Source organism: Elephantulus edwardii, unplaced genomic scaffold (assembly GCF_000299155.1).
Source record: "Elephantulus edwardii isolate Elephantulus edwardi_28Jun2011 unplaced genomic scaffold, EleEdw1.0 scaffold00301, whole genome shotgun sequence".
Classification (NCBI taxonomy): domain Eukaryota; kingdom Metazoa; phylum Chordata; class Mammalia; order Macroscelidea; family Macroscelididae; genus Elephantulus; species Elephantulus edwardii.
The window spans coordinates 2,363,655-2,378,707 of NW_006400051.1; the positions used below are offsets into that span (position 1 = coordinate 2,363,655).

A 15,053-nucleotide genomic window follows, 5' to 3' on the forward strand; every position below is an offset into this window, starting at 1 on the left:
ATCAAAAGAGACAAACTTGCTCAGCATTTCTTAAGCTGAAGGAACTGAAGAACAAGTTTAAGCCTCGCGTTGCAATACTTATACATACTGAGGAAAGAATATTCAATGACCTAGGAAGCATCAAAAGAAGATGGAAGGAATACACAGAGTCATTGTACTAAAAAGAATTGGCTGACACAGAAGAATTTAATGAAACAAGATGTGAGCAAGAGCCAGTGTTGAGGAAGTAGAAAGTTCAAGCAACTCTGAAGGAATTGGGAAAAAAAAAAAACAACAAGGCCCCAGAAGTGGATGGAATACCAACTGACATATTTCCACAAACATGCTGCCCTGGACACACTGACTAGGTCATACCAATAAATCCAGCCAACTGTCTGGAAGAGATCTATCTTTATTGCCATTAAAAAAAAAAGTTGACCTGAAAGAGTATGGAAATTATTGAACAATATCATTAATATCACTGAAGATTATCCAAAAATGACTGGAACAGAACATCAGCAAAGAACTGTCATATGTCAAGGTTGATTTTAGAACAGGCCATGGCACAAAGGATATCATAGTCAGTGTTTTCTGTATCTTGGCCAAAAGCAGAGAGTACCAGAGGACTGTCTGTGTTTCATTGACTATACAAAGGCATTTGTCTGTGTGGATCACAACAAATTGTGTCTAACCTTGAGAAGAATGTGAATCCCAGAACACCTAACCATACTCATGTGAAATCTATACCTGGACCAGGAAGCAGTAGTCAGAATAGAGCAGAGAAATATGAATCAGGGTCAGTGAAGGTGTGCATCAGGGATGCATCCTATCTCCATACCTCTTCAATCTATATGCAGAACAAATCATTCAGGAAAGTGGGCTTTATGAAGAAGAATATGGCTTCAGGATTGGAGGAAGACTCATCAACCTGCATTATTCAGATGGCACAATCTTACCTGCTGAAACTGAAGAGAACATGAGGTTGCAGAAGGTCAAGGACAGTCTTCAACATGATTGATGTGCAACATCAGAAAAACAAAGATTCTCATCACTGGGTCAATGGCAGCATCATGATAGATGGTGAGAATTTGACATTGTTAACAGCTTCAGCTTGCTTGATTCCACAATCAACACTTTTGATACCAGCAGCCAGGAAAATCAAAAGAGATGGACAGTGACAAAGGATGAGAACTTTTGAGCTGTGATGCTAGAGTATTGAATATACCACGGACTGTAATAGAACAAACAGATCCATCCAGGAGATGGCGAAACCAGGCTGCTCCTTGGAGGCAAGGATTCTGAAGCTCTATCTGACATGCTTTTGGCATGTTGCAAGAAAGGACCACCAGTCTTTGGAAAGAGACACCATGCTTAGAAAGGATGAGGGACAGAGCAAGAAAGGAGAAGACCCTGGACGAGGTGAATTGACTCAGTGACTGGAATAATGGAGGTAGGTGTGTCAGACACAATGAAATTGACTCAAGATAGAGAAGGTCTGAGAGCTGTTGTATATAGGGTCACTATGAATTGAAGCTGACTCGACGGCAGACAGCAACAACAATAACATAATAGTAGTTGCTTCTGCTGTCTATCATCAAGTCAGAATCAATCCATAGCTGATTCTCCAGAAGGTTTTCAAATGCAGTAAATCACACAGAAGGAAACTGCCCAACTTTCTCCCATAGAACAACTTGTGGATACAAATGGCATGCCTTCAGAATTACAGCACAGGGACTTTTTAATATATCACTCTCAATGAAGGGCAGAGAACTAGAAAGTCTGCAAAGGTAAAGAATATCTAAACAATAAAATAAAAACAGGGTACAGCGCGGCATCCGCTGCTTTTTTAAAGCGGGCCTACGAGTCTCCGCTGCCGTTGTCGCCACCATGAGTCGCAGTTACAATGATGAGTTGCAGTTCTTGGACAAAATCAACAAAAATTACTGGAGGATCAAGAAGACCTTTGTGCCTAACATGCAGGTGGAAGGAGTTTTCTATGTTAATGATTCTTTGGAGAAACTAATGTTTGAAGAGTTACGGAATGCCTGTCGAGGTGATGGTGTTGGTGGCGGCTTCCTGCCAGCCATGAAACAGATTGGCAATGTGGCGGCCCTACCTGGGATTGTTCACCGTTCTGTTGGCCTCCCTGATGTCCACTCGGGTTATGGATTTGCTATTGGGAATACGGCAGCCTTTGATATGAATGACCCTGAAGCCGTGGTCTCACCTGGTGGTGTCGGATTTGATATCAATTGTGGCGTCCACTTGCTGAGAACCAATTTACATGAAAGTGATGTTCAGCCTGTGAAGGAGCAGCTTGCCCAGGCGATGTTTGATCACATTCCCGTCGGGGTGAATGCCAAAGACTTGGAGGAGGCCTTGGAGATGGGTGTGGACTGGTCCTTGAGGGAGAGCTATGCCTGGGTTGAAGACAAGGAGCACTGTGAGGAGTACAGAAGGAGACCCCAACAAGGTCTTCGCCAGGGTCAAAAAGAGGGCCCTTCCGCAGTTGGGGACCCTGGGTGCAGGCAACCACTACGCGGAAATCCAGGTTGTGGATGAAATTTTCAACGAGTACACTGCTAAGAAGATGGGCATCGACCGTAAGGGGCAGGTGTGTATGATGATCCACAGCGGGAGCAGAGGCCTGGGTCACCAAGTCGCCACAGACGCACTGGTAGCTATGGAGAAAGCCATGAAGAGAGACAAGATCATCGTCAATGACCGCCAGCTGGCTTGTGCTCGAATCGCCTCAACCGAGGGTCAGGACTACCTGAAGGGCATGGCAGCGGCGGGGAACTATGCCTGGGTCAACCGCTCCTCCATGGCCTTCCTGACCGCCAGGCTTTTGCCAAGGTCTTCAACACAACCCCGGATGACTTGGACCTGCACGTGATCTATGATGTTTCTCACAACATTGCCAAGGTGGAGCAGTACGTGGTGGACGAGAAGGAGCGGACGCTGCTGGTGCACAGGAAAGGCTCCACCCGGGCTTTCCCACCCCACCACCCCCTTATCGCTTTGGATTACCAGCTCACTGGCCAGCCCGTGCTCATTGGGGGCACCATGGGAACGTGCAGTTATGTTCTGACCAGCACCGACCAGGGCATGACGGAAACCTTTGGAACCACCTGTCACGGAGTGGGCCGTGCATTGTCCCGAGCAAAATCCCAACGTAATTTAGATTTCCAGGATGTTTTAGACAAGTTGGCAGATATGGGAATTGCAATTCGTGTTGCCTCACCCAAACTGGTTATGGAAGAGGCTCCTGAATCCTACAAGAATGTGACAGATGTGGTGAACACCTGCCATGATGCTGGAATCAGCAAGAAGGCTATCAAACTGAGGCCGATTGCTGTTATCAAACGATAGAACCTTGACCACCAGACATCACTTAGCCCACCGGCCCTGAAGAGGAAATGGATTGAAATACTCTTCAGACGTCAGGCCCGCAAGACCTGACTAGCTCCAGTGCGCAGCCAGGACTGCCTTTCCCAATACGGCTGACAGGAGGCTGCTGCTTTCTGGAGCCGCTGTTATATATAAATAACCTCCGTGCAGGAGTCACATCACCCCTGTTTGGAAAGGGCCACATTTGCTTCCTCTTTAGCTGTCCATAGATTTTTAGGAGAACTCTTCAGGGCCTGGGATGAGTGAAGAAGCTGTCTACACTCAGTCTTGTGAATTTTTTGTCAGACTTCATTTCCTTACACCAAACTCTGTTTACATCCCAGGAGGTGTCACCCTATTCACTGTTTTCTGTCTTCTCTGTTAGCTGATCCATTCGTCCCCATCGTCTGCCCACCCAGCCCACCCCCACACACTGAACAGAACTCTTAATACTAATACTTTTACTGAAAAAGTCAGATGGTGATGAGGGTTTTGGATGAATGAGGAGTTGGACACACTAAGGAGTGGCTGCTGAGGCATAAAAATAAGAGCCTAAGAACACGGTTTGCATAGCCTTGCTGCCTTTCAGATTCCAAATACAGAGCTTTGGCTTACCTATAAAACGGCATCCACTGACCTCACTCATTAGGCCTTCCCCGGGAAGTTCTTCTTAAGTAATGCATTCCAGGTAGTAGCAGAAGCAGTAGCTGAATGTGCCTGTGAATTTATGACTGAATTCTTACAAAAGCACTAAGTCGTTACACCTGGGACATTAATGGCTACTGTTAGGTTGATTAATCTTGTGCCACTGAGTGAGATTTCATGTTACGTATTTGCGTCACATTTGTTGGAGGACTGTAGTTACAAGTTTAATAAAGGCCTTGGTTTATTCTGAACAGCCAGCAAAGTAGAAAAAAAAAATCTAATAAATTTACAGTATATTTCTAAAAAAAAAAATAAATAAAATAAAAACCCTTGACTTCATACAGTACAAATTATCTTACAATATATGTAAAACATATTCCAGATAGGCAGTATGTTGAGTCATAAAGAAGGCCTCAGTCAATTTAAAAACTTCAGGATGTTACAAAGTATCAACTCAGACTACAACATTATAAGGCTAGAAATCAGCAACGGGGAGAATAAGAAACAAAAATCAAATGCATGGAAACTGAAAAATACCCTTCTTAAAAGCTACTGAATAGTTGAAGAAATAAAAAAAAAAAAGTTTTTCCAAAAATTCCTTCAATCCCCCTTTTCTTATGAATCAGGGCGAAGTCTCTCTCAGGGAGGAGTGATAGGGAATGGCAAAGGACACACTGACAAAGGAGATTAATCAGAACTGGCTTTGACAAGCACTGTGGAAATGGGACAATTAAAACAGACTTTCAAGGGGGGCGGGAAAGAGGAACGAACTGGGGGGGAGGGTAGAGAAAATAGTGCAAGAGTGAATGAATGGAAACCCAAAATCTCTGTAAATGTTCATTAAAATTAATAAAATTTAATTTAAAAAGTTCCTTCGATCAAACAAAAAGGGGAGGGGGAGACCAACCAATTGGCAAAGGTATAAAGGGACTGAATTCTGAAAAACAGGTATGGTACTTTGCTAAAAGTTAGAAATTAAAATATCATGTGTTCTAGCAATACCACAATCAGTTGTGGATTGTGTAGAAATAACAGCTATAACATAAATATATACATGCAAACTCATGTTTATTGTTGAATTATTCATAACAAAAATATGAAACCAACAAGTGCCATCAACAGATTAATGAATAAATAAGCTGTGCTGTATACACTCAAAAGAACACAATATAACATTCAAGAATGATAATGAATCTGCTAAACATAAAATGGATGAACCTAGAAGGCATGCCAAACAAAATTGTTGTTAAGTGTTTTTACGTTATGAACATCTCATAGCTGCCCTGTGAATAGCAGATATAAACTCTGTCCCGTCCTGTGCCATCCTCATCAGCTCTGACACATTTAGGTGCATTGCTGAAGTCACTGTGTCTTTTCCATCCTGTTGAGAGTCTTCCTCTCTTTCACTGACCCTCTATCTTCCCAAGAGTTTCTATGCTGTCCCTTTCCAAGGAATAGTCTCCCCTAGCTACTTGTACAAGTATGAAAGACAAACCTTTGTCATCTTTGACGCCAAGGAGTAATCTGGCTGCACTCTCTCCACAACATACCTGTTTGTGCTTTTGGCACTCCATGGGATATTTAGTACTTTCCTTCAGTACCAAAACTCAAAGATATCAATTCTTCTTCTGTCATCCTTATTCATTGTCCAGCTCACTGATGCATACGAGGTCATTGAGAAGACTGTAGCCTGAAGTAAGCACCCTTTAATTTTCAAACTGACATGATTGCTCTTCAGCATTTAGAAAGACCCTGAGAGCAGACTTGCCCAATAAAATATGTTCCCAAATTTCACTGCTGGTATCAAGGAGGTTGATTATTGATCCAAGCAAGACACAATCATTGACAACTTTAATACTTTTTCCACGTATCAAAATATTGACCCTTGCTTGGTGCTGTGGTGAGAACACATTTACGTGTGTGTGTGTGTGTGTGTGTGTGTGAATTTTATTCTGGTTTATTTACAAAGTTTGAATACATTGTTTTTCATAAAAGGTCCTTCACATTTCCTTCACCCCACCCACCCATCAAATTGTGAAACCGTATGATTAACACCCTCCCCCCATCCTTGTTTTCTTGATGTTAAGATGTAGCCTATACCAAAGTTGTAGTCTTTGATCTTCTGCAGCATATGCTTTTCATATCCTACTCATATTCAGCCAGCAAAGTTGTACGACCTGCAAAAAGTAGCTTGTTGATGAATCCTCTTCCAAACTTGATGCCAAACTATTCTTCCACCACTTGTGGTGGTGGTGGTGGTGGTGTTGCTACTATTGATTTATTTTATTTTACACTTATTTATTTACAAAGTTCAATGCATTGTTTTCTCATCAGATCTTTCCTATTTCCTTTACACACCCCCATCAAATTCTGTGACCCTATAATTAACACCCCCCCTCCCATACTCACCACTTGGCTTCCACCTTCCTGCCTCCCTAGGATTTTCAAACTCATTCTACAATAATGGTTTTATACAGTGTTTTTTCTTGTGGAACTGAGTTAGTTCACTCAGCTTAATGCTCTCCAGTCCCTCCCAAGTTAGGTAGTATTTTACAAAAGCATTGCATCTGGCAGTTTCCATCTTCTTGCAATGGTGAATAGCAATAGAATGGTGGCAGAAGAAAATACTCTTACATATGCAATCCTGCAATAACAATAATAATAATAGCATATCAGTAAATATGTAGACAGACATGTGAAATGTGGTAAAGCTAGTGAGACTGTACTCTGTGGGTACATTTAAGCTTGACAGAGGATACTTCTACATAATATTTATTTTTGTTTCAAGTCTGTCAGGGAATTTGGACAGCTATCTGGCCAATGGATTGGAAAAGGTCAATAGTTGTTTTTATTCCCAAGAAAGGCAATTCAACAGAATGTGGAAATTATTGAACAACATCAATATAACATGCAAGCAAATCTCTGCTGAATATAATTTTTAAAATGGCTAGAACAGTGTATAGATTATAAACTGCCAGAAGTTCAAATAGGATGTAGAAGAGGCAGTGCCATTAGAAATATGATTGCTCATGTCAGATGGATCCTAGCTGACAGTAGAGAATACAAAAAAAAATGTCTATTTGTGCTTAATTAACTACACAAAGGTATTTGACTGTGTGGATAATAACAAGTAGTGGCTGACCTTGAGACGAATGGGAGTCTCAGAAAACTTAACTGTACTCATGTGAAACCTATACCTGGATCAGGAGACGGTTGTACAAACAAAGCAAGGAAACACAGCATGTCTTAAAATTAAAGAGAGGCTCTTGTTGTTCTTCTGTGCATCACTCTTAGCACTCTTCTGCAAGTTGCTCTTCACCACATATCCAGTCAATTAACTAGATGCCTGCTTTAAAATTTTCTTAGTGTGTCCTGGACTGGTCTCTTGCCTGGAGCACTAGACTGCTGCACTGCTGCCTAGCAGGCCACCTCCCTCCCTCTGGCTGGAGGCCCCTCGGCTCTATAATCTGGACACTCTGGCCTGCCACCTGGGGGACCTCACCCCACTGCCTGAACACTCCCACTTGCCTTCTGGAGGTTCAACACCAGCTCCCACACCTAGAAGCTCCATCCCTGCTACCTGGATGCTCTGCCCACTGCCTAGAGTTCTGCCAAACTGCCTGCTAATTCCACTCCTGCTGTCTGAAAGTCCTGCCCCTGCCACCTAGAAGTCATGCCACTACTGCCCACCATCTGGAGAAAATAGTTCCAAAGGTTGGATGCCACAGTGCCAATGTCCAGAGATGACCTGCTGCAGCCTCTCTGAACTGTGCCAGGGACATCAGTATCATAGCTGAGCCCATTTCATTTCCTCCTCCTTCCCAAAGCTTAGGCTGCTTTTAGCCTGGATCATGCTGGACAGTCCTAGCACTGAAAGAGTTAGTTGTCTGACAGAGAAAGCTGCTAATTCACACACCTTGTCTCTCCCAAACTGAAGCAAGTTTTCCCTTGAGTCAAAAGTTCAGAGAGAAATTCAGGCAGGGTAGCTGCCTCACACTCCCGGGGAACAGTGACTTCAGGACAAGAGGCTCCTATCACCTCAGATATGGAAAAACTCTACCAAAGCAATGTCACAGAAGAAACAGGCTATCTTATATCCTACATAAACCCAAAACAAGATGACACCCCCCAAAGACGAAACAGTATCAATGTATTTCCTGAAGCCAGAAAGTCTAATGGAACTTTTTGACACAGAATTTAAAAGAGCAATGATTGAATATTTTCAATAGGTGAAAGACAAACTTGAAGAATTATAGGACACTGAAAGCAAAAAACAAAGATGAACTTAAAAAAAAAATCCCCCCAAAGTGCAGATAAAATAAATGAGACATTAGAGGCTCTGGAAAAACAAGAAGCCGCAGTCCAAAATATGAGACCAATGTTTCAGATGCCATCAAAATGTTGGAGGGACACATGAACAGAACTGAAGAGAAGGCACACAGAACCAGTGAAATAGAAAATAGAATTATCACCACTGACCTGCTAGAACACAAAGCAGAATCAAAAGGGAAGGAAAAGAAGAAAGCCTAAGAATAATGTGGAACACCATCAAAAGGAATAGCTTGTGCATAATCAGAATCCCAGAACAAGCAGAAGTGAGTAAAGGCACTGAGAAAGTTGTGGAAGTAAAGTTTCCAGGCATAATGAAGAATGAGGGAATATATATTCAAGAAGCTGAGTAAATACCATATATGAATAACCCCCCAAAAAAATACCAAGACATATCATAGTCAAATTTGTCAAAACCAAAAAGATAAGGAGAGACTTCTGAAAGCAGCTAGGGAGAAACAAAGAATAACCTATAAGGGAGAGCAAATAAAATTAAGTGCCAATTTATCAGCAGAAACCATGGGAGCAAGAAGGCAGAGGAATGACATATAGCAGAGAACACAACCCTTAACAAAGGGTTTTGCTCTACCCAGCAAAACTGTCCATCAACTATGAAGAAGAGATCAAGATATTTGCAGAAAAGCAGAACCTAAGGGAGTTTGTAAAAACAATACCAACATTGCAGAAAACACTGAGAGATTTTCTCCTTATAGAGGTGCCAAAGAAAGAAGGATGGATCAAAGTAATCAGCAACAACACCAAAAAGAATTCAACAAAATGATAGCAATAAAACCTTGCCTCTCAATAATCACACTGAATATGAATGGTTTAAATGAACTACTGAAGAGAAAAAGAGTAGCAGATTGGATTAAAAAAAGATAATCCATAAATATACTGTCTACAAGATACAAAACAGAAAAAAATGAAGATAAAGAAAGAATAAAAAGGGTGGGGAAAAATGCACCAAACAAATCGCAGCCAGAAAAAAGCAGGATTAGCAATATTAATCTCTGATAAAATAGATTTTAATGCATTCAGGAGATTTCACAAAGGACAAGGAATATCACTACATAACGCTTAAAGGATCAATACAACAAGAGAACACAACAATAATAAATATCTATACACCAAATGATAAAGATGCAAAGTATACAAAACAAGCATTAACAAAACTGAAATTGGAAATAAACAATACCACTGTAACAGTTGAAGACTTCAATACACCACTCTAAAGAAAAGATAAAACTATTAGAAACTCAACAAAGATGCTGAAGAATTAAATCACACAATAAACCAACTCGATCTCATAGATACTATACTAATTCATATGTACTAATATCTGCTAATTGTGATATAATATGCATATATACTAATTCACTCCCGAAAAAGCATGGTATAACTTCTTCTCCAGTGTGCATGAAATGTTCTCCAGAATAGATCATATTTTAGGCCTCAAGGCAAGCATTAATAAATTTTAAAACATTGAAATAATGCAAAGCATCTTCTCAGTTCACAATGCTACAAAATTGGAAATTACTAACAAAAAGATAGAGGAGAACAAAACATACATTTAGAAGCTGAACATCTTGCTTGAACATGACTGATTAATAGAAGAAATAAAAAATGAAATTAAAAAGTTTCTTGAAACAAATGCCACTGAAAGCACAGCTTAATAAACCTCTGAGAAAGAGCAAAAGAGCTAATCAGAGGTCAATTTATAGGAATAAGCAAACATATGAAAAATCAAGCAAAAATGACCATTGACTCCCTAACCCAATATTTCCAATAAATTGAAAAATAACAGCAAGAAAACTCGAAACTCTCTAAAAACTGAAATTATAAAAATTAGGACAGAGTAAATGACAATTTGAGCAAAGTGGCAGGATATAAGATCAACATACATAAATCAGTTGAATTTCTCTACAGTGACATAAAGAATACAGAACTGGAGCTAAGAAAAACAATACCCGTCACACTAGCTAATAACAAGTTTAAATACTTGGGAGTAAATCTAACTAGAAACACAAAGGATCTATTCAAAGAAAATTACAAAACATTACAACAAGAAACAAAAAGAGACCTGGAGAAACAAAGATCATACCTTGCTCTTGAATAGGAAGACTCAATATGGTGAAAACGACAATTCTACCAAAGGCAATCTACACAGTCAATGCAATTCTAATACAAATACCACTTATACTCTTCAATGAGATGGAAAATGCAATTTCCAATTTTATGTGGAATGGAAAAAGACCCTAAGTAAGCAAAACATTCCTTAAAAAGAGAAACAAGGTAGGAAGCATCTCACTATCTGATTTCAAATCCTACCACACATCTGTGGTGGTCAAGACAACATGATACTGGTGCAATGACAGACACATAAATCAATGGTATAGAATTGAGAACCCAGTTCATCTACCAATAGTCAACTGATTTTTGGTAAGGAGATGAAATTAGTTAAGTAGGGAAAGGTCAGTCTCTTTAATAAATAGTATTGGCAAAATTGGTAAACTATAAAGCAAGACCCACACCTCACAACATACACAAAAACCAACTCAAAGTAGATTAATGACCTAGGACTAAAACCAAGGACTATAAACTTCATAAGAGAAAAGTTTGGAAGAACTCTAGAAGCCCTAATCCACAACATGAATGGAATGGTCTTCCATGTATCCTGGAAACCCTACAACCAGGAGAGAATAAAATAGATGAATGGGACCTTCTAAGAATCAAATCCCTATCCATATCAATAAAACTTCTCCAACAGGGTGAAAAGGAAAGCCACAGACTGTGGAAAAAAACTGTTTGGTAATGACATGTCTGATAAGGGATTTATATGTAGAATTTACAGAATACTTGAGCACCACAACAAGATAAAAGTAAGCAACCACAACCCAATCACAGAATGGGCAAAGGATATGAACAGACACTTCATCAAAGAAGACATTCAGATGGCAAACAAACACATAAAGAAATGTTAAAAATCCCTAGCTCTAAGAGTAATGCAAATCAAAACAACTATGGGCTATCATCTCACTCCTGTAGAAATAGCAATGTTCAACAGAGCAGCAAACAACAAATGGTGGCAAGGCCATGGAAAAATTATAACCCTTATTGCTGCATAGTTCACAATAGCAAAGAGTTGGAAACAACCTAAGTGTCCATTAACAAATGAATGGATAAAGAAGCTGTTGTATATTCATACAATGGAATACTATGTAGTACTAAAAACAAGGAACTCATAAAATATTATACAAAATGGGAGACCCCGGCAGACATTATGCTGAGTGAAATATCGCATTCACAAAAGGACAAATACTGCATAATGCCACAGTTATAAAATGGGACTGACATGAAGATTGGTGTAAAACTAAGAAAAGAGGGGGGGATAAATGATATATACTGCATTGAAACAGATGAGGGAAAGAACTGTTTAAAATGAATATATGATTAAGTAGTATTTGCAAGACAACATTCCAGAGTAAAAGCTACATAGTATATGGACTGGGAGCAAGGTGGGGAGGAAATTGTGCAAGAATGAGAGAATTTTTATTCTTTCAAAGAGAAAAGTGAACTGGAGGAGTGGGTAGGGAGGAAAAATGCACAGCAATGAATTAATGGAAATCCACGTTCTTTATAAATTTTCATTAAAATCTCACTTAAAATAATTTTTCTTTAAAAATTCAGAAAACTTAAAAAGAGAATCTGTCAGAGTTGTATTCTCTCTTCATGTCTATTCAATCTGTATGCTGAGAATATCATTCAAGAAGCTGGACTCTATGAAGAGGAATGTAGCCTCAGGATTGGAGGATGAATCATCAATAAGCTGTGTTATGCAGATGGCACAACATCTCTTGGTGAAAATGAGGACTAGAAACACTTGTTGCATAAAATATATCAAGGAATGCAGCCTTCAATATGGACTGCATCTCAATATCAAGAAAATAAAGATTCTTACCCTTAGACTAGACAGGCAACATCATGATGGATGAAGTAGAGACTGAAACTGTCAACAACTTCATCTTATTGGATATACAATCAACATCCTTAATACCAGAAGTTAGGAAATTAAGAGATGCATTCTACCGAAGAAGTGTGCAGCTATGAAGCCCTCCAAATTATTGGGGAGTAATTATGTCAGTTTGAAGACTAAGGTGCGTCTGATTCAGGCCATGGTCTTTTCATTCACTTGTTATGCATCTGAGAGCTGGATAATGAAAAGAGATGACAGAAGAAGAATTGATGCCTTTGAGATGTGGTGCAGGAGAATATCCCATGACTGCCAAAAGAACAAATCAATATGTTTTGGAGAGGGTACAGCCAGTGTTCTTTAGAGGCAAAGATGATAAGATTTCACATGACATATTTTGAGCATGTTGTTAGGAGGAGCATGTTGTTTGGAGAGGGACGTGACGCTTGGAAGGGTGGAGGGTCAGAGAAGGAGACAAAGACCCTCAATTAAGTGGATTGACATGGTGACTGCTGCAATGGGCTCTCTTGTGTCACAAAGTGTTGCATAGAATAGACTGGGATTCAGATTTGCTGTTTATAGTGTTGCTATGAGTCATACTCGACTCAACTGTACCTAACAACAAGAAAAGAACAGTTTGTTGTTGTAGTTGTGTACCTAGTCGGATCTGACTGGCACAGGAGGAGATTGCCCCTTCTTCAGGGAAGCATCTGGTGGATTCTTCTGAGCTATAATCAAATACAAGGTAGATTAAGTCAGTGACTATAACACTGAACCAAGGTAATCATGATCACAGTCTTGGGGACACCAAGGCCAATTGGCATAATGCAGTCCAACCACATTTTACATCCTACTTTTGTGAGAATTATTTAAATCTTAAAGGCTAAGATACAATTGATTTTCTTTCTTTTCATAGCAAAGAAGAGTTGTTGTTTTTGTTGTTATTGTTATGTGCCTTCAAGTCACCTGCGATTCATAGTGACCATATATACAACAGCTCTAAACCCTATCTTATCCTGAGTCAGTCACTCTGACTCTGACACAGGTAAAGGATTTTCCCAGTTGTCATATGAGGTCTTCCTCTCTTGAACTGTTCCTCCACCCTTGCAATCATGATATATATCTCCAAGGACTAATTTCTCCTGGCCACATGCCCAAAGTATGTGAGATGAAGTATCAAAATTCTTGCCCCCAAGGAGAAACTTGATTTCACCCTCTCCAAGACAGACTTTTTTTGTTCTCCTGGCAGTCCAAGATATGTTCTGTATTCATCTCCAACACTAAAACTAAAAGGCATTAATTTATCTTCTGTCATCCTTAGTTATTATCTAGCTCTCTGATGCAATGCAAGTAATTGTAAAGACCATAGCCTGGATCAGATGCACCTTAGTTCTAGACTGGCATTGTTGCTCCTCAGCACTCTAACAAGGTCCCTGACAGCATGCTTCCTCAATGCAATTTGTCTTTTGATTTCCTGACTGCTAATGCTATGAGTGTTGATTGTGGAACTGAGAGCAAGCTGAAGCTGTTAACAACCTAAATCTCTTCTCCATTTATCATGGTGCTGTCAGTTGGGCCAGTGATGAAAATCTTTTGTTTTCTTGATGTTAAATTTCAATCCATATTGAAGATTACAGTTCTTGATATTCTGCAGCAAATGTTTCAGGTCCTCCTCAGATTCAACAAGCAAGATTGTATCATCTGCATAACTCAGGTTTTTGATGAGTTTTCCTTCAATCTTAATGCCACACTTTTCTCATAAAGTCCAACCTCTCAAATGATCTGTTCTACATATAGATTGAAAATGTATGTAGATAGGACATATCCTTGATGTACTTCTTTCCTAATTTTGAACCATGCAGTTTATCCTTGCTCTGTTCTGATGACTGCCTCCTGGTATAAATATAGGTTTTGCATGAGCATAATCAAGCATTCTGGGATTCCCATTCTTTTCAAGGTTAGCTCAGTTTGTTGTGATCTACAGTCAAATGCCTTGGCATAGCCATTGAGACACCGATAGACATTCCTCTGGTACTCTCTGCTTTTGGACAAGATTCATCTGATATTGGTGATAAAGTCTCTAATGCCACAGCCTTTTCTAAATCCAGCTTGCACGTCTGAAAATTCTCTTATGGTGGACTGTTCTAGTAATTTTTTATAAGCTTCACCAGGATTTTGCTTGTCTGTGATATCAAGGATACTGTTCAATAATTTCCATTCTCTCTCAGATCACCTTTCTTTGGAATGGGAACAAATATAGATCTCTTACAATCAGTTAGCCAGATGGTTGTCCTCCAAATTTCTTGGCACAACTTAGTGAGCACATCCAGGACAGCATCTGTTTATTTAAAATATGTCAACCGGTATGGTCCATAAGGTTTTAAATGGCTCTGATCTTTCAGAAGTAGAGTGTCAAATCTTCTGTCCAAGATGCTTTTTGGTGGATTTGAACTGTTAATCTTTTGGTTAGTAGCCAAACATTTGTGTAACACAGGGACACACTTATTAAAACTTATAAGACCTTAGTTCTCACAGTATGTCTTCTGTACTAGCAGAAACATCTTCTTAAAACTTGTTAGAGATGCAGTTCTTGGACTCCATCCCAGACCTACTGAACTCTGCAGTGAGGTCTAGCAATTCATGTTATAACAAGCCCTAAGTTAATGCTGATGAATGTTAATTTTAAAATACTAGTGTTTAAAGAGTCAGAAAATATTTATTCTTTTTTTTTTTTTTTGGT

The 15,053-nt window shown here is 39.7% G+C and overlaps 1 pseudogene; it reads left to right on the top strand.

Moving 5' to 3' along the window:
* The first annotated feature begins 1,866 nt into the window (after window positions 1-1,866).
* LOC102849457 lies at window positions 1,867-3,351 on the top strand (annotated as a pseudogene).
* Window positions 3,352-15,053: the final 11,702 nt, after the last annotated feature.